Genomic DNA, 20,064 nt, shown 5'->3' with positions numbered 1-20,064 from the left:
CCTTAGGTTAGTTAGGTTTAAGTAGTTCTAAGTCCTAGGGGACTGATGACCATAGATGTTAAGTCCCATAGTGCTCAGAGCCATTTTGAAGTAAACTCAGCTGATTTACCGAGATTGCTACTAAAATGTTAAACAATAATACATGTCAATCTATATTTAATTTGACATAAAGTGGAATTATTTTGAAACCTCATAGAGATTTTATGACTACGGTTTTAATGTTAGATGTCTGTTTTGCAAAGTATTGTTCTGTTATTTGACACTAGTTGCCTGTAACAAACTATTTTTCCAGGATTACGTGAATTTTATATGACGTGGTTGAAAGTTCTGTTGATGTAGATGAAGATACCTGTAGCGTATGAGCTTTGCTAAATGAAGAAATTCATTTGTGACTGAGACTGTGCAAGCCTCATCAGCATATTTTATTGTGCGTCGCACAACCACACCATAATAAGTAAAATATTTTCAAATTACGAAATTTGCATCAAATTCTGTCACAGTTACGAGAACGCCTGTACCTGTTGTGTCTTCCCTGTCAAAACAGAACATCCGCTCACTTTTCTGAGACCTGAATATTAATAAGAGTGGTTGCCTGGCGATGGGTGACGCTGGAAGTCAGCTCATTTCGACAATTGAACTCTATGGTTAAACGTTAAGGCTTATGGAGAAAAAAATAATTCTTCTACTCAGCCACCACAATGGAATTTTAAAAAATTGATTATTTTTAGCTCAGCATCCGTTTCACGGAGTATTATTTTTTTTTTATCAGTTTGTTATCAGAGACGGCACATTATTTCTGATACAGATCTATTTTCTACTGCTGTCCTAGTGATCATGTAGTTTCCTAGGGTTCTGTACGTCTATCTGTAGGAACCGATAGAGTACATTAAGAATCCTTTCTCTGAGGAACGGGTAGAAGTTCAAATTTATGTTACACTTTGAGGTCGATGTTCCCTTGGCGGTGTAAAAACTTGAACGTTGTAAGTCATTGCAGCAAAATAGGCCCATTTATGTCACACGTTTTGATACTCGCAAAACTTACTCATCAAAACCTATATAGTACTTCCTTTTGCAGTAGAGTCGTGAAATTCGGCAGGAAGTAAGATTTTAAAGTACAAGTACAGAAAAATATCCTAAAATTGTTAACATGTAATTATATTCACGAAAATAATTTTTTTTAATCATTTGTTATCAGACTGGTTGTCTTTCCGCCTGTTAAAATATCTTTTTCTCAGGAACCGGTAGATGTATCAACCTGAAATTTACGTCCCATACTAAGGTTTGTGGTTCCTTGGCGGTGTGAAAAACTTACGTTTCTAAATCAATGAAATCAAAAGATACGACCATTTATGTCATACCAGGTACATACTATAATTATTGATTTCAGGAAAGCATTTGACAGTTCCACAGCCAGCTTTTTGTAAAAAGTAAGATCATATAGGGTATCAAGTGAAATTTGGGACTGGACTGAGGATTTTTTGGTGAGGAGGGGACAGCATATTTTCTTGGTTGGTGAAGTAACTTCGGGTGTGCCCCAGGTATGTATGTTGGGATCCCTGCTGTTCATGTTGTAGATTAATGACCTTGCAGACAATTTTAATAGTAAAATCAGTTTGTTTGCAGATGATGCAGTTATCTATAATGAAATACTATGTGAGTGAAGCTGCATAAATATTCCGTCAGATCTTCATAACATTTCAAAGTGGTGCAGAGATTGGCAACTTGCTTTAAATACTCAGAAATGTAAAATCTTGCACTTCACAGAAAGAAAAGACATAGTATCCTACAACTGTAACATCAATGAGCCACTGCTGGAACCGGCCAATTCTTACAGATACCGGGTGTGACATCTTGTGGGGATAATGACGAAGGTTCATACGTGCATAAAGCAGGTGGTAGACTTCGGTTTATTGGCAGAATATTGGGGAAGTGCAATCGATCTACAAAGGAGATTGCTTACAAATCACTCGTGCAACCGGTTCTAGAATATTGCTTAAGTGTGTGGGACCCGAATAAGACAGTACTAACAGGTATATTGAACGTATACAGAGAAGAGCCGTACGAATGGTCACAGGTTTGTTTCATCTACGGGAGAGTGTCACAGAGATACTGCAGGAACTGGAAGACTCTTGAAGATAGACGTAAACTATCCCGAGGAAGTCTGTAAACAAAGTTTCAAGAACCGTCTTTAAATGATTACTCCAAGAATATACTACAAACCTCTACGTATCGCTCCCATAGGGATCGAGAGGATAAGATTGGAATAATCACTGCAGGCACAGAGGCATTTAAACAATCATTCTTCCTGTGCTCCCATACGTGAACACAACTGGAAGAAACCCTAATAAGTGGTACAATGGGACATCCCTTCTGCCATGCGCCTCACAGTGGTTTGCAGAGTACAGATGTGGATGTGTAGATATTTTGACACTTGCAAAACATCTCATCAAAACCTATAGGTTATTTCCCGTTTACCTATTATCATGAAAGTTGGCAAGAAGCAAAGCTTTACAGCACAAGGAAAAGATAACAAAACCGAAAATTTTTATTTTGTAATTAATTCACACGACCAAAAGAACTCTTTTTTGTCATGTTAGCTGTCCGTCCGTCTGTGAAGGCTCGTTTTTCTCAGGAAACATTTAACCATCTACGTCAGTGCAATCAAAAGATACGGCCATTTATCAAGAACTGTCGAAATTCTCGTTCCAGGGATGTATGAAGTGTCTATATACATAATTAATTCTGTACAAAGCGTTTGGTGTAGGAGCTCTGCTCGCTCTTATCTGATTTAACGATATGCCATATCGTTAAGTTCATTTCATTATGCTGAGCAATACCTCACTTCCCGTTCCAAGAGCGTCACTACGCTGCTGACCTTGTGTGGTTAAGAAATATGTAGCATTACATGCGTCATTTGCGATCGATCACTTACAACCACGTAACATGGCGTAAAATCATTGGTTGTAAATACACTGATGAGCCGAAACACTATGATCATCTGTTTAAAAGCGCGTTGGTCCATTTCTGGACCGCAGGTCAGCAGTGATTTTGCGTGTCATGGATTCGACAGTCCTTGACAGGTCTCCAGAGGTTTATGGCACCAGATGCCACTATCATGCTCCTCAAACCATGGCAACACTATTCTGGCCTTGTGACACCATAGTTATCCTGCTGGAAGATGCCATCGCTGTTGGGGAAGCGTAAGGGCGTGCAGATGGTCTCTAACAATGTTCACAGTTGTCATAATGGCTTCGATTACCTCCGCAGATCTCATGGAAGGCCAGGTGAATGCCTCCCATAACATAATACTGCTCCCACCGGCCTGCGTCTGTGGCGCGCTGCATGTTTCGAGCTGGCGTTTGCCTGTATCACGGCGTATCTTGACACGACCACCGACCTGGTTTAACAATAATCGGGATGTATACGACCAAGCGACACGATTCCACTGATCCGCAGTCCCATCTCGATGATACCGTGCAGTTGTAATTATAATTGACAATGTTGTTGGATCAACATGAGAACACGTAGGGGTCATCTGGTGCGGAACACTGTATTCAGCACTGTCCCCTGAACAGTGTGCTCCAAACCAGTCTACTCTGTCGTCAGATATGCCTCAGACCGCCACCTATCCTGCTCTAGAGAGCGGGCAATCCTCCGATCCGTATGTTCGATGACGCGGTATAGGCGTCCAACTTCTTGTCGCCTGTTGGTAGTTTCAGCGTTCTTCAATGACTTTCCACAGATTCCCACGTCCGTAGAGTGCCAACAGCCGGCCATTTTTGCCGTTTCCAAAATGCTACATGCCAGGCACTGCGCCACAACAACCCGCCTTCCGTCAAAGTCGCGTAAGTAGACAGATTTCCACATTTGCGCCGCTTATCGTCACTAGAACATTTCCCCATTCGTCTCTGCTCCGCTCATATACTTCTCTTACCACGTTACGTGCCCTCAGCGCCACCAGGCAGCATAAAACCTCGAGGTGGGCAGAGGTCATAATCTTTTGGCTCATCAGTGTATATTCGTATCGGATTTGTTCGATTCTGCAAGCTGCTACAAATATGTATATTCAAGTATATTTTATGTCTCTCACATATAACTTATGCTAAATGCTCAGTTGTTCCATACAAGTGGCGGTGGATTGCTTCGATCGACTGCTCTCGCTGCCATGTCGCTACTGTTTAATGTGCCTGGTCTAGTGATCACTGGTGCCGAAGATATTTAACGACGTAAACAGGAAAGAAGTTTATAACGGCCTGTCTTATGCAGCAATTTTCGAGTGCTGTCAAAATAAACCAGGTGAAACTCTGACATTTATATTAGGAAATCGTCATTAAAAGTAGTACACGAATTTTGTTATTAGAGCTACAAAATAACTGGTGATCACAGAACTAGAGACGATGTAAAACGCATATTGGAAGTGGTACGGAAAGCTTTTCTGGAAAACCGAAATATGTTAAATTGTAACACAAATTCGGGTATCAGTTCGTCTCTTCGGAAATAATAGTTTGGAGTTAAACGTCGACGATAAACTGTTGAGAAGAGAATATAACTTCTAGTAACGTGTATCTGCAAAAGAATACTGAAGATTAGTTGGTTAGATCGGTTAAATAATAAAAAAAAGTACTGTAGGGAAAGAAAGAAAATTATGGTCCACCTTCACTGAAACAGGGAGGAGGTTGTTAGGACACGACTTCGATTATCAAGGAATAGATTTGGTAGTGAAGGGAAGTCTGAAGAGAAAAAAATAAAGAGGAAGATCTAACTTTCATGCAGTATGCACCAGCACATGTGTTTAGGAGATAGTATTTATGCAGAGATGAACAGTATTGCACAGGATAGGTTACTGTGGAGAACTGCATCAGGCTGAAGACAACTACAACAACGTACTAACTGCAAACTTATCACAGCGATGCATCTTGATTCAATCGCAGCATTCTTTACTGCTTCGTTTTAAATTATTTTATGTTAGGGTTAACCTGTATAGCGGGATGTTCAAACTGATTCGTCTCATTTCACGATTACCCCTTCTACATAAATGTGGATAAATGTTATAGTACTGATGATTTTTGCCGTATCGTTAGCACTTTAACGCCACTATGATAAGTTTTATCAACTGTGTACCACAGGAACTGTTCTTATAACAGCTATGATTTGCTTATCACAGAAGAAATACTGTAAGAATTACATTTAATTGCAATGATTTTGTTTTTAATTTTAGTTCATGACACCACCACTGCTATTCACTTCACTTTTTACAACATTCCGCCCCCCTTTCTCCCCCTCCCCCCTCTTAACCACTTCTTCAATGTTCCCCCCACCCCTTACCCTCCTTTTTTCGTACTACTTTTAGTAATCATTTTCAGATTGTAATAACATATTTACATACTGAAAATTACGGTTCAGTGTGCTATGCTAAGTTTTTGTAAACAGAAGTGATTTCGCATAGCAGTGTTCCTATCGAGTTGGTGCATAAGTCCGTAGCGTTTCTCCACAAGTTTAGAAAACACACTAATACATATAATGGAGACTAAAGGCATCAATAAGATATCCTTCACTATTTACATCAGTCTGTCGACCCTGGGGTAACTTCTACATTCCGCGATTGTAGAGATCACGTGGCGAAGAATTCGTCGAGCCTTGTTCGGAGCACATTGTCACACCGAAAGGAAGCTTCTTGAGGGCTGTTCGATAGAGAGTGGAAGAGGTTGAAATCTGAGGGCGCAAGATAAGGTGAATAAGGTGGCTGCGGAATGACTTCCCAACCCAATTCCTGTATAGCGTTTTACGTCAGTGTAGCAGAATGCGGCCGAGCATTATCGTGGACTAGCATCACTTCACACAGCCTTTCAGGTCGTTGTTGTTGGACTGCGTCTGCAACACGTCTCAGTTGTTGCCAATAAATGTCAGCAGTGATGATGTACCTCGGGGAAGCAATTCCTAATACATCACACCGTCGCTGTAGTATCAGATGCATAGTAATATCTTTTGTGCATAAGCGCAGGTCTTTAAACGGGGAGTTGCTGCTTCGTTTAGGCTTAACCATTCTTTTCTCTTCCTTGTGTCAACACGAAGAGACCATTTCTCGTCAGCAGTAACGATACAGTATAAGAATGGTCGGTATTTGTCATCAGTCAACGAGTAGGCAGAGATGACGTATTGCCATCCGCTGATTTTTGTGATTTTGGTTTAGAGCATGCGTACACACTCAATTTTTGAACCTTCCCCATTTCACGCAAAAGTTGCATGATGGTGGAATGATCGCAGTTCATCACATTTGCCTCTTCTTCAGTACATCACTGTGGATTAACGTGTTTAAACGGTCTTCATCAAATCCCGAAGGTCTTACTGAACCTGTAAAGTCACTAATGTTATAAAGATCCTCCTTAAAACGGGAAAATTATTTTCTTGCCATGTTCTGTCTAGTGGTATTATCCCCATATACGGTGCAAATGTTTCTGGCTATCTCCGCTGCTGTCACCCCTCTATGGAACACAAGCATAAGAGTATGTTTTATAAATGATAGAGCACAGCAATCAGTCGTCCTTTCTTGCTGGTTTTATTTGGCACATCCAGATGTTGGCTAGTGCCTAGCCATTATCAATGCTAAAAAATACAAGAATTACAGGGTCAGGCGATACTACAGAAAGTTACAACCCGTGGAATAACCCATATGGCTTATACATTAGATTACATACAGCTATTTTCAAGTCTCAATGCATGTTAGTTCCCTGTTGCTCGGCCGTCAGTCACAGTTCTTTGAATACTACTGTATAATGAAGGTAGGCTGTGTGGAGACCACATCGATTGGCTGTATGACGCCCTCTATATGAACTGCGTAACATACTGGGTGTCCCATTTATCTTGACCACCCTAAATAACTCTTTGTCCAGATGCAAATTACAAAATGTTTCAAGCAATGTTCTTTAGCCGTCAGGGGGACGTCAATCGGCATGACTGCCTTCGTTGTGGCTTTGGTTTTTACAAAGATATGAACAGCGGTATGACTTATTTAAATGACAGCCTGTATTTTTCATTCGGTAATTCATTTCCTCTCCTAAAGACCTATTCAGAAATGTATCACAGTGTACCATTCACTGAAACACAATGTTATTAATTACATAACACAACATTGACTTTGAGCCTGGGACCACAAACTCGTCCACTTGCTGGAGTTTTCAGAAAAAAATGAAAACCAAGTAAAAACATAACACAAAATTGACTTTGACTCTCCTGTACCATTTCCCAGGAGTAGAACATTCAAACGTGCTCAAAGTGGTGACCATGCACACCGTACACTGGTGTACTCGTTGAATGAAAGAATTATTTACTGCTTCCAGTGTTGCCTGCTGAAGAGAATTACAAGCAAGCACGATACGTTCTTGAATGTCCTCTGGAGTTGTTGGAATATCGCTATAGACAACGTCTTTACTGCATCGCCAAAGAAAAAAGTCCAGAGGATTTAAATCAGGGGACCTAGCAGGCCAAGTAACTGTTCCTCCTCGACGAATCCTTCTAGCAGGATACCTTCGGTTCACAACACGATGTGCACGCAAGGCACTATGTGCTGGACATCCATCGTGTTGATACCACATAAGCGTTCTGGTTCTTAGCGGTACTTCATCCAGAGTAGGAGGAAGAATCCGTCTGAGGAAGTCCGCATACGCTGTGCCGTTAGACTACCACTGATGAAATAAGAGCCAATAATTGTAATACCAAGCATCTCACACCAGACGTTAACTCTTCATTGACGCTGATGTTCCATCTATCTAAGCCATCGTAGGTTGTCGCTGAACCAGTAATGCATGTTCCTTGTATTTACCTGTCCTTTGTTTGAGAAGGAACATTCATCAGTAAATAGAACACAGGAGAAGTAGTTCGGGTTAGCGAGGATTTGCTGCTGTGCCCACTGACAGAACTGTACACGATTCTGGAAATCTCATTCCTACGCTGTTCTCGTTGTAGGTGTACATGGTAAGGATGGAAACGGTGACGTGTAAGAATTAAATGTACACTGGCTTTAGGAATGCCAGTGTCGTGTTCAAGCTGTCGTGTGCTCACATGTGGATTCATAGCAACGGAAGCGAGAACAGTAACTTCGGCAGCTATGTCTGCGCGAGTGCTACGACGATTACGTTGTCGTGGCTTGGAACTACCGGTTACCTGAAGTGTTTCAACAAGACGAGAAAACATCCGTTGGGAAGGTGGATTCTTGTCAGGATATCGCTCTCTGTACAGTTCCGCTGCCTGCAAAGTATTTCGCCTACCTTCAACAACAACAATAAAAGAAACGTTTTGTCGATGTAGTTTGTAGGCAGGACAGCCTTTACTGTATGCCTACTCTGCAAAACAGTATTTAAAAGAACTAAACTACTGTACTAAATGAACCCGCACATAAGAAAAGAGTATTGCCATTACTGTTCTGCTAACTTATATTCCCCATGATGAGTAGCATTTCTACCTTCTCTTCGTCGGTGTACATTCTACTCACACAACTCTTCAACTGACGATGGTTGACGAATCACGAGTATACATTCTACTTATGTTTACACTTGTCCTCTGTCAACGTCAGCACGTGGATGTGTTCCATTACCCCGAGTACCTGCACTAAGCGCTGGGAGCGTCAACGTCAATATTGTGTTATGTAATTAATAACGTTGTGTTTCAGTGAATGGTACACTGTGATACATTTCTGAATAGGTCTTTAGGAGAGTCAGTGAATTATTGAATAAAAAATACAGGGTGTCATTTAAAAAAGTCGTACCGCTGTTCATATCTTTGTAAAAAACAGAGCTACAACGAAGGCATTCATTCAGATTGATGTCCCCCTGACGGCTAAAGAACATTTGCTTGAAACATTTTGTAATTTGCCTCTGGACAAACAGTTATTTAGGGTTGTCAAGATAATTGGGACACACTGTACAACGAGCGAAGGAAAACAGTTATGGTCTCTAGTAAAAAAAAACCTTAAGATTTGCATGGGAATTACGTAAAATAAAATATAAGTAAAATTAGTTACATTCCTGTCCGACTTATTTCCACATTTGCCAGAAAACATGTAAAACTCCAGGTTAACTCCTTGTGAGTCATTTGTTTTGTTATTCTTTAAAACACATATGTAACGTCAGATGAGAGAACAGGTTTTACCCCTCAGACGTTACATATGTGTCTTAAAGAATAACAAAACAATTGACTCACAAAGAGTTAACCTAGAATCTTTTCAAAAAAAATTTTATATACTTTTTTATGTTTCCTATGTTTACTGGAAAATGTGGTAATTAGTCAGACAGCAATGTGAATAATGTTACTTATATTTTATATTATGTAATTCCCATGCAAACTTCAAGTTTTCTTACTAGAGACCATAAATGCTTTCCTTTCAGTATTATGTAGTTCACATAGAGGGCGCTATAAACAAAATCGACGTGGTCTCCACACAGCCTCCCATCATTATACAATAATAATCAAAGAACTGTGACTGACGCCCGGACAACGGGGAACCGAAACGCATTGAGACTAGAAAGTAGTGGTATGTAATCTAAAGTATAAGACATATAGGTTATGCCACGAGTTGAAACTTTTTATAGTATCGCCTGACCATGTAACTCTTGTATTTTTAGCATTGATAATGGCTAGGCACTAGCCAACATCTGGATTTGTCAAATAAAACAAGCAAGAAAGGACGAGTGACTGCTGTGCCCTATCATTTGGAAATCAGACCACAGTCGCTGAGTGCAGCCACGTTCGTAATGGGAGGTAACCTGATAAGAATATGTCGGAAACGTTCCGATTTCTCCACTTGGCACTCCATTTTCTAGCGTCCGCAGTTGCATTCACTATCTCCAGATAACAAAATGACAATATGTAAACTCAAATAGTAACAGTGAACTAAAAATAAAAACTGAAAATCGATAAATAGACGCGTAGCGACAGGAATTCCAACATGCAAAACAGGAGTACTACGGACTTATTCGCCAACCTACTACATCGAAAATAATCTTGACTCCGTAGTTAGTTTCCTTCGCTTTTCTTACCTAACGTCATCCACCCGTTCCCTTCCCCGCCCCTTACCTTTCCCCCCGCCCTTGCCACCCTTTATTTTAAATTCACACGAGTACATTATAACATTTATACAAACTTATACTTTTACATTTATAGATATACGTCATTGTAAAATGTATACTGGTGTTATGGTTAATCATGATTGGTAACTCAATTTATTTAATGCATTGTAAATAATATCATGATGATAAGTCGTTAGTGGACTGTGTACCAAAGCAACTGTTCACAACAGATCTATACTGAAATTATTTTTTCTCGAGCAATGCCACTTAGACTACGTTGTCGCTTGAACATGTGTAATTTTATATTACGTATTTTATTTTATTATTTCATATATGTTTATGTAATCATTTTACGGTCTAATTACTGTAAACCTTAATCGGACGTGCGCTGCAATTGTTTTAAATGAGCATCAAGATCTATCTTGATTTTAAGTGTTGCGCATATGTGTTTAACAGCGCAGTTAATTGACTGAACAATTGTAATACGACAATCAAATAGTTTTACTGTTTTAATCTTTGTGTAATTTGTTATTCATGGCCGCGCGGAGTGGCCGCGTGGTTTGGGTCGCCATGTCACGGACTGCGCGGCCCCTCCCGCCGGAGGTTCGAGTCCTCGCTGGGGCATCGGTGTGTGTGTGTTGCTCTTAGCATAAGTTAGTTTACGTAGCGTGTAAGTCTAGGGACCGATGACCTCAGCAGTTTGGTCCCTTAGGAGTTCACACACACAGACACACACACACACCTACACACACACACACACACACACACACACACACACACACACACACACACACTGCTATTCATGTCCATAAACTTGCAGTATGTTAACGGTAGACATATTACTATCCTAGTGACCTCTTGCAGCCGACTTCACTTAAGGCCGCACGCAGTACCAGGAAATAGTTTGCACCTGTCCGTCGCTCACAACAGATAACTAAGTAGTATGTAGCCATGTGTTTAATATATGCAGTATATACGGAAAGCTTTTATATATGTAAGATCTCCATGGATGCCTCAGTTCTATTCTGGATTTAATGCAACCATTTCTTGTGCTAGTAATACTATATATATATTTTCCATTCAGTCTTTGAAAATGATGTATAATCTAAATGCTTGAGGCAACTATTTAATAAATATGTAGCTAAAGCGATTTGAAATTTTGACTGCAAAATGGCCGCTGTGCCCTACAAAGCATTTTTGCAGATCAATCATGAATGTAGCTAAGAAATTGTTTACATCCCAACTAATGTTAAGGACTACAAAGATTTTATTATCGAATCAACCATTAGACTTTACGAGGGTATATCTTTCACATATATGCAGATAGAACTTTGGGGCAGTTTTTGCAGTTATGTTGCATTTAACTGTAACAAATATTCGTCAGACATCCATACTATAGTCGTATAGTCAAACTAATCTTATACTTCTGCGAGCCTGTTTGAATTTACTGCATTCATTGCTATTTCTATGCGGCATTGCAATTGGCCGAAATGTTTGGAATGCTCAGGGCACGAGATCAAACGATTTCGTAGGCCAATGCTGCAACGGGAGATCGGCTCGCGCCTTACTACGAATTAATCATTGAGGCAGCTCGTTGTTACGAAATGCTGTTGCATGCAGCTGACAGCGAGCTGGTACGCAGTACGCCCCATGTTGAAAATTTTAAGAATGTTCTCGCAATTGTGAAAAACGTAATCTTGCTGTAGGGCGGAGGTGGGAGGATGAAGGATTCGACACGATTTGGTATCTGGTAACTGAAAATACGTTGTGCAAATGAAGTCATTCCACAAGCAACTAATACGATTAAACCATTGACGTCTTGACAATGCGAACTTGTTAGCCAACTTGCGGAATGGGTTCATGCCCTGTAATTATTTTACTGCTGGTGAGCTGGTCGCACAAGGATCAAGTGTCTCCTACCTACCACTGTTATTGTACATAAAAATCAGATAAACTTTTCATTGGGAAATATTGCCTCAAGTTTATTATGGAATTCAGACAACACTACAGCTTTGAATTACCAGAATCAGAACCATGCCCATTATTTTGACATTAACACTAGTTATGAGCAAACGGTGCTGTGAACTTCAAAGGAGAGCTCTCTCTCTCTCTCTCTCTCTCTCTCTCGCCCTCTCACACACATACACACACGCGCGCGCGCGTCGTAAAATAGGAAATTGGACTCAGCACGTATCACACTCACTGTAGATGTTAACCCTAGTAATACCGTTATGAAAGGCCTAAACCGAGCTTAAAAGCTTGAGTGTGACCGAAGGGAGAGTAAGGCGGGAAGGCTAACGTCATGGAAGCAGCTTACATGTCGGAACACCGGTGGCAGTGACGGACCGTGGGCGGTCACGTAACTCGACTAACGTCTGCGAACAACCAACATAAAACGAGCGCGAACAATGGGCTGCTGGTTCGAATTTCCCGTTGAGCCTGGCCGCCATCACCCAACTCCTTGGCCAGCGCAAGCAGGGGTGAGCTGAAAGAACGGCCCCCGACTCATCCCTAGTATAAGCCAACAACCGGCATCTTGCACAAGCGGCAGATCGTAGCCAAGCAGGACCGAACGCAGTGGACGATTATAGTGTACGATTCCCCTGTCGCCGGGCTGTCGGGATTGTAGAGTTTCCCCCCGCTTAACGGCCAAAATTAGCGCCATTTATACAGGCCTAAGGCTTCCGAGGCAGCTTTCAAACCCTATTCGCAACATCATTGCTTACTCAAATAAATGCGGTGTTAATGTCGCACTATATGCAACGATATACCGTGCGAGTTGCGCAGTGGTTAGCACACTGGACTTGCATTCGGGAGGACGACGATTCAAACCCGCGTCCGACCATCCTGATTTAGGTTTTCCGTCATTTCCCTAAATCGCTTCAGGCAAATGGCGGGCTGGCTCCTTTGGAAGGGCACGGCCGACTTCCTTCCCCATCCTTCACTAATCCGATAGGACAGATAAGACAGATGACCTCGCTGTTTTGCTGGCCAGAGTGGCCGAGCGGTTCTAGGCGCTACAGTCTGGGACCGCGCGACCGCTACGGTCGAAGGTTCGAATCCTGCCTCGGGCATGGATGTGTGTGATGTCCTTAGGTTAGTTAGGTTTAAGTAGTTCTGAGTTCTAGGAGACTGATGACCTCAGCAGTTAAGTCCATAGTTCTCAGAGCCATGTTTGAACCCCGCTGTTTGGTCCTGTTCCCCAAATAAGCAAACCAACCGTGCAACGATAGTAGAAATGGGCGAGAGTTTGGCGGGGTGACTAGCTACTCCGGCTGTTTGGAGATAATATCTTTAATTCGCCGATCGGCCGATTCGCCGATTGATATTCGAGCAAAAGCTTTTTAAGAGAGGTCGGCCAGTTAACCTCGATATTCGAACTATAGCTTCCCTAAGACAAGTCGGCAACTGCTCTTTCGTATTCTTTTTAGAAACAATGGACTACAAGTCAAACCTCCATCGTATCCACCTAAGTTGTTCCTGTACTGGTCCTTTCCGCTAAACAGAAAGAGTGCTATATCTGTTCTCGGGAAACGATGAAAATCACATAAAGCTTTGGAGGGTCTCTCTCACGTTCGAATGCAGTATGTGGCTACTGTACGTTTCGAATCTGCTGGCGCAGACGTTTCGGCTGTAGGACGTGCAGTGTCGTATTCTCATGTCGCACAGTCACATCATAACTGCACCTGCAGTAACGGAGGAAGCAAAACGCCTTTTCTTACATTGTTACTGCCACCTCGCATCGACATAAAAGCTGGCTGCACCAACTAAACCTCTCCGCAGGCAACATGAAGCTGTCGCCAAGGTAAACTTTGTTGCAATCACTTACGACCGCTCGTTCGACGAATGGTCCGTACCTGAAGCCTGGAAAGCTGCAATAATTACACCAAAACACAGGAAAAAAAAATAAAAGTTATCCACTGAATAATAGACTCGTAACACTGACATCAACTTGCAGTAGTGTTTTGGAATACATACTGCGTTCCAACATTCTGAATTCCCCGAGGAAACCGACCTGTTGATGTGCAGTTAGCCCGGCTTTAGAAAATACCGTTCTTGGCAGACACGAGTGGTTCTTTTTTCACTAGGAGTAATGAGTGCTATCGACAGTGGATCTCAAGTTGATTTCGTATTTGAGGATTTTCAGAAGGCCTTTGACTTTGTTCCTTAGAAGGGGTACCTAATCAAATTGCAGGCCTATAGAGTTTTCTTCTCAGTTATGTGACTGTATTCGTGATTGCCTGTCAGAAATATCACAGTTAGTAATAATTCGAGCGACACGGTCTGGTGAAACAGAAATGATATCTGTGGCTGCCCGATGAACTGTTACAGCCCCTCTGCAACATGTAACATAATTTCGGAGGCGACCTAAAAAATTCTTTTAGAATGTTTACAGACTAATGAACACCAGATTCTTTAAAGAATCGAACTCTCGCGTATAAAACAGCTTCAGACCTTTGATTGCTTTATAGATGAGTTAATGAGCTAAATATTTGAGGTTGAAGATGCAAGCGCCTAAATGTTTATGGAAGGTTACAAATTATGTTTGAAGTTTGTTGGAAGTCTCTAAGTGCTCTGTTTATCAAACACTGAATGAGTATAGAGTGGGCAATTTATGCCCCGTTTTAAACAAGCGGTACTTTTTCTCGCGTCTCAATACGAACTACAAAACCATTTACACAAGACTAATATCGCCTGTGATCGAAACTCGACCACTTGCGTCAGTGGAATTCATCTGTGATAGCAAATGTCATGCATCTTAAAGCGTATGAAATTTTAGCTGTCACAACTGATCCGTGGCAACTGCTGTATTGTAGCTACTTGAGCTCTTGATATTATTCTTTCATTTCTCTTTAATTTTTCTACTGTTTGAAGGGGAGTCATTGATACACTGCGTTGAAAAATAAATTTTGTGTTAATGGCGGCAAATTAACTTTTACCTTATGACAATACAATGTGAATGCTGTTGTTCCGCGTTAAATCACTTCAGACGCGAAATGATTTGCGTTTCCAAATCTGCACTGTGTCATTCCGCAATTGTAGTTCTCAAAATTATTTGGAATAATGTTCAGTGCACATTTAAATGTGTATCTTTCAGAACGACAAAATCTGTATTGTTCCTATTACTTCCTGTACGCTTAAACTGTGTCTCTTTAGCTCTTCGTCTTTCAGTCCGACCCGTTAATACTCTTCTTCGAAACATATCCTAAAAGAAATATAGTTTCCTTACGATAAGGGACTTTTTGGCTACGCAAAATGAAGGTACTGAAAATTACGGACACTCTAAATCTGTGGTAACGGCGGTAAACGATCACAGAGTTAGTTCCGTTTACTCTAAGACCAAAATAAGTGAAAGAACGATGCTAATAAATAATGTTTGTTGACCCCGACGGCTTCGTTACTTCGCTTCGTTTTCCACTGTTGACAACATCAACGACGTAACAGTTGCCACGTTGTATCTGTCCGTTATATGCGTGTTACTGCAAAGGAACTGTCTGCAACATTTAAATATGAATGTCAATAGACAGCAATTTCATGAAACGTTGTTACTTGCTTGTGTCGTTTCTGCCACACCACATTATCGTTACGTGTACTAGAAGTTGGTAGCGGTGTCAGAGACAAAGAAAAACTTTTCTGACATTTGTGTGTCTACGTCCTTTCCTAATGGCTATGTCTAGACAGGAATTCTTTCCGTTGTGCACATCTGGGCAAAGTTCCTTTCGAATTATATAAGTTTCATTAACTTCCTTACACAATTAATTTTAAAAATCGGTCCTTCAGTTGTCGATGTTCACTTGTTAATATTATGATCCCTAAATGAAGTACATGCATTATTATTATGTATCTCCATATTGCTGTTACTTTTTCTACGCAAAATTTGTGTCTGTCTAGCTGAGAGTCCTTCACTTTGACCGGTTAGCTTCTACTTCTTGGCGTACTCTAAAACAAACATAGTTTCCCCAAAATAAGGGAAATTGGAAGTCATAGTTATCAAAACGAAGAAATTAAAAATAAAGAACTTAATTCAAATTTTCTGGTAATGGCAGGAAATGGCCACACAGTTACTCTTACAGAAAAGTGAGCGAAATGACGACACCAACATACAACGTTATTTACAGACTTCGTTACTATGATATGTCGCTTTTGACTAGTGACAACTTCATCGACCTAGCAGTTCCCGCATTGCAGCTGCCCGGTATTCATGTTTTACTGCTAATGAACAATGTAAAAATGGTAGTAGTTCTTAGAATGCGAGTTCACGAAATGATGTTACTTTCGTTGTCATTTCTACCGCAGCACCTGATCGGTGCGCAAGGAGAGATTGGTAGCTCTTCAGTTTTCGATGTTCAGGTATTGGAGATTTTAATGCTTGGTAGAGAATGTAACATCAGTGTTATAAATGTGAAAGCTTGTACTTCCTTTTACCACTCCTAACGGCTGCATACACACATTGTTTTTTTCTTTCTGCACGTCTATGATATAGTACCTTTCGAATGGCAAAAGGATCATTGACCTCCTTTTACAATTAATATCAAAAATCGGTACTTCAGTTTTCGTATTCACGTATTAATATTACGATATCTGTATGGTGTGGAAAGTAGCAATCGACCTCGAACGAAAGATTGTGAGGTCCTCCACATGAGTACTGAAAAAATTATATCAAATTTCAATTACACGATAAGTTGTAAAAATTAAAAAGGCTGTCGATTGAAATACAGATCTAGGGATTGCAATTACGAACAAGTTAAATTGGAACCATTACATATAAAATGTTGTGGAGATGGCGAACCAAAGACTTCCTTTTATTAACAGATCACTTACAAGATGCAACAAATCTATTAAAGATACTGGCTACGCTACGCTTGTCCATCCTTTTCTGAAGCAGTGCTGTGCGGTATGGGATCATTACTAGATAATACTGACAGAGGAAAAAGTTCAACAAAGGACAACCTGTTTTCTGTTATCGCGAAACAGGAGAAAGTTCCACGGATCTGATAAACGACTTAGGGTTGCAATAGTCGAAACAAAGGAGGTTTTCATTACGGCGAGAAGTTATCATGAAATTTCAGTTACTAATTTTCTACTCCGAATGCGAATATGTTTTGTTGACTTCCACCTATGCGTGGAAAATTACTGTCACGACAAAATGAAAGAAGAAACAGATCTCGTACGAAAAGATATAGTTGTACAATTTCCCCATGTCCTTTACGGGAGTGAACGGTACAGAAATAGTCCGAAAGTGCTTCTATGAAACCTCCGCCAAGAAATTACGTGTGAATTGAAGAATAGTGATGCAGAAGTAGATGTAGTGGTTTTTCTGTGCGCAAGTTAAAATTTTACCTGAAGTTTCCATTTGAACTCATGTAGAAGTACAATCTTGTGCAATGCTATAAATCCTTTCGAAACACCTTGTACTTAGGAATTAGGAAACCTGGTAACAAGAAAGGGTCGGATTTTGAATTGGGGGTTGCATGGTAAGTCATTTTCTGTCGTTAAGTGCGATCAGTTCCACTATGTGATATTTTTATAAAAAACTGGATATCATTGTCGGCGGTGAATTATCTACGATGCTTAGTTGAAGAAGATACACCTACCTTCTGTCTGCCGATCACTGTCCTTATCTCGAACTGACCAGTTTCGGCCAGACTCGCTGATCTTCAGATCATTTCTCGTAGCTATGAAGCAACAGGTCTTAACTGAACATTAATTTCACTGTAATGTACTGACATACAGGGTGGTCCACTGATCGTGAACGGGCCAAATATCTCACGAAATAAGCGTCAAAAAAAAAATAAATAAATAAATAAAAAATAAAAAACTACAAAGAACGAAACTTGCCTAACTTGAAGGGGGAAACCAGATGGCACTATGGTTGGCCAGCTAGATGGCGTTACCATAGGTCCAATGGATATCAACTGCGTTTTTTAAAAATAGGAACCCCCATTTTTATTACATATTCGTGTAGTACGTAAAGAAATATGAATGTTTTAGTTGAACCACATTTTTTCGCTTTGTGAAAGATGCCGCTGTAATAGCCACAAACGTATAATTACGTGGTATCACGTAACATTCCGCCAGTGCGGACGGTATTTACTTCGTGATACATTGCCCGTGTTAAAATGGACCATTTACCAATTGCGGAAAAGGTCGATATCGTGTTGATGCATGGCTATTGTGATCAAGATGCCCAACGGGCGTGTGCTATGTATGCTGCTCGGTCTCCTGGACGATATCATCCAAGTGTCCCGACAGCTCGCCGGATAGTTACGTTATTTAAGGGAACAGGAAGTGTTCAGCCATATGTGAAACGTTAACCACGACCTGCAACAAATGATGATGCCCAAGTAGGTGTTTTAGCTGCTGTCGTGGCTAATCCACACATCAGTAGCAGACAAATTGTGCGAGAATCGGTAATCTCAAAACCGTCGGTGTTGAGAATGCTACATCAACATCGATTGCATCCGTACCAATTTCTATGCACCAGGAATTGCATTGCGACGACTTTGAACGTCGTGCACAGTTCTGTCACTGGGCGCAAGAGGAATTACAGGACGATTACAGATTTTTTGAACGCGTTCTATTTAGCGACGAAGCGCCATTCACCAACAGCGGTAACGTAAACCAGCAGAATATGCACTATTGGGCAACGGAAAATCAACGACGTTTGCGACAAGTGGAACATCAGAGACCTTCGCGGGTTAATTTATGGTGCGGCATTATGGGTGGAAGGATAATTGGCCCCCATTTTATCGACGGCAATCTAAATGGGGTGCAACGTATGCTAATTTCCTACGTAATGTTCTACCGATGTTACTACATGATGTTTCACTGCATGACGTAATGGCGATGTACTTTCAACATGATGGATGTCCGGCACATAGCTCGCGTGCGGTTCAAGCGGTATTGAACAGCACATTTCATGACAGGTGGATTGGTCGTCCAATCACCATAACATGGCCCGCACCTTCACCGGATCTGACGTCCCTGGATTTCTTTCTGTGGGGAAAGTTGAAGGATATTTGCTATCGTGATACACCGACAACGCCTGACAACATGCGTCAGTGCATTTTCAATGCATATGCGAACATTACGGAAGGCCAACTACTCGCTGTTGAGAAGAATATCGTTACACGTATTGCCACATGCATTGAGGTTGACGGACATCATTTTGAGCATTTATTGCATTAATGTGGTTTTTGCAGGTAATCAGGCTGTAACAGCATGCGATCTCAGAAATGATAAGTTCACAAAGGTACATGTATCACATTGGAACAACCGAAATAAAATGTTCAAACGTACCTACGTTCTGTATTTTAATTTAAAAACCTACCTGTTACCAACAGTTCGTCTAAAATTATGAGGCATATATTTGTGACTATTACAGTGCCATCTATCACAAAGCGAAAGAAGTGGTCCATGTAGAACACTCATATTTCTTTAGGTACTACTCGAATATGTAATAAAAAATGGGGGTTCCTATTAGAAAGACGCAGTTGATATCCGTTTGACCTATGGCAGCGCCATCTAGCGGGCCAACCATAGCGCCATCTGGTTGCCCCCTTCAAGCTAGACAAGTTTCGTTCTTTGTAGTTTTTTCGTTTGACGCTTATTTCGTGAGATATTTGGCCCGGTCACGATCAATGGACCACCCTGTGTGTCAGTACATTACAGTGAAATTGATGCTCAGTTAAGACCTGTAGCTTCATAGCTACGAGAAATGATCTGAAGATGAGCAACATTGCCCGAAACTGGTGAGCTCGAGATAACAGGAACAGCACTTGGCATTCGGTAATCAAATTTATTTCTTATATTCTCGTATGCACTATCAAGGCCTGAAGGTTCTCACCTCGTACAAGGGGATTACTCCGGACTTCCCCTGATGCTTGCGACATCCAGAAGAGCCGTGCGACAGCGCTGGGAGTGCCCCGTTAATAACAGTGTCAGGGGCCAGCACACGTCATGGTGCGCGACCGTAGGTGTCGGTGAATCCCCGGGAATTCTC

The sequence above is a fragment of the Schistocerca americana genome, chromosome 4, assembly GCF_021461395.2.
Source record: "Schistocerca americana isolate TAMUIC-IGC-003095 chromosome 4, iqSchAmer2.1, whole genome shotgun sequence".
Classification (NCBI taxonomy): domain Eukaryota; kingdom Metazoa; phylum Arthropoda; class Insecta; order Orthoptera; family Acrididae; genus Schistocerca; species Schistocerca americana.
The sequence above is the reverse complement of the archived record's forward strand: the minus strand, read 5'-3'. Positions refer to the sequence as shown.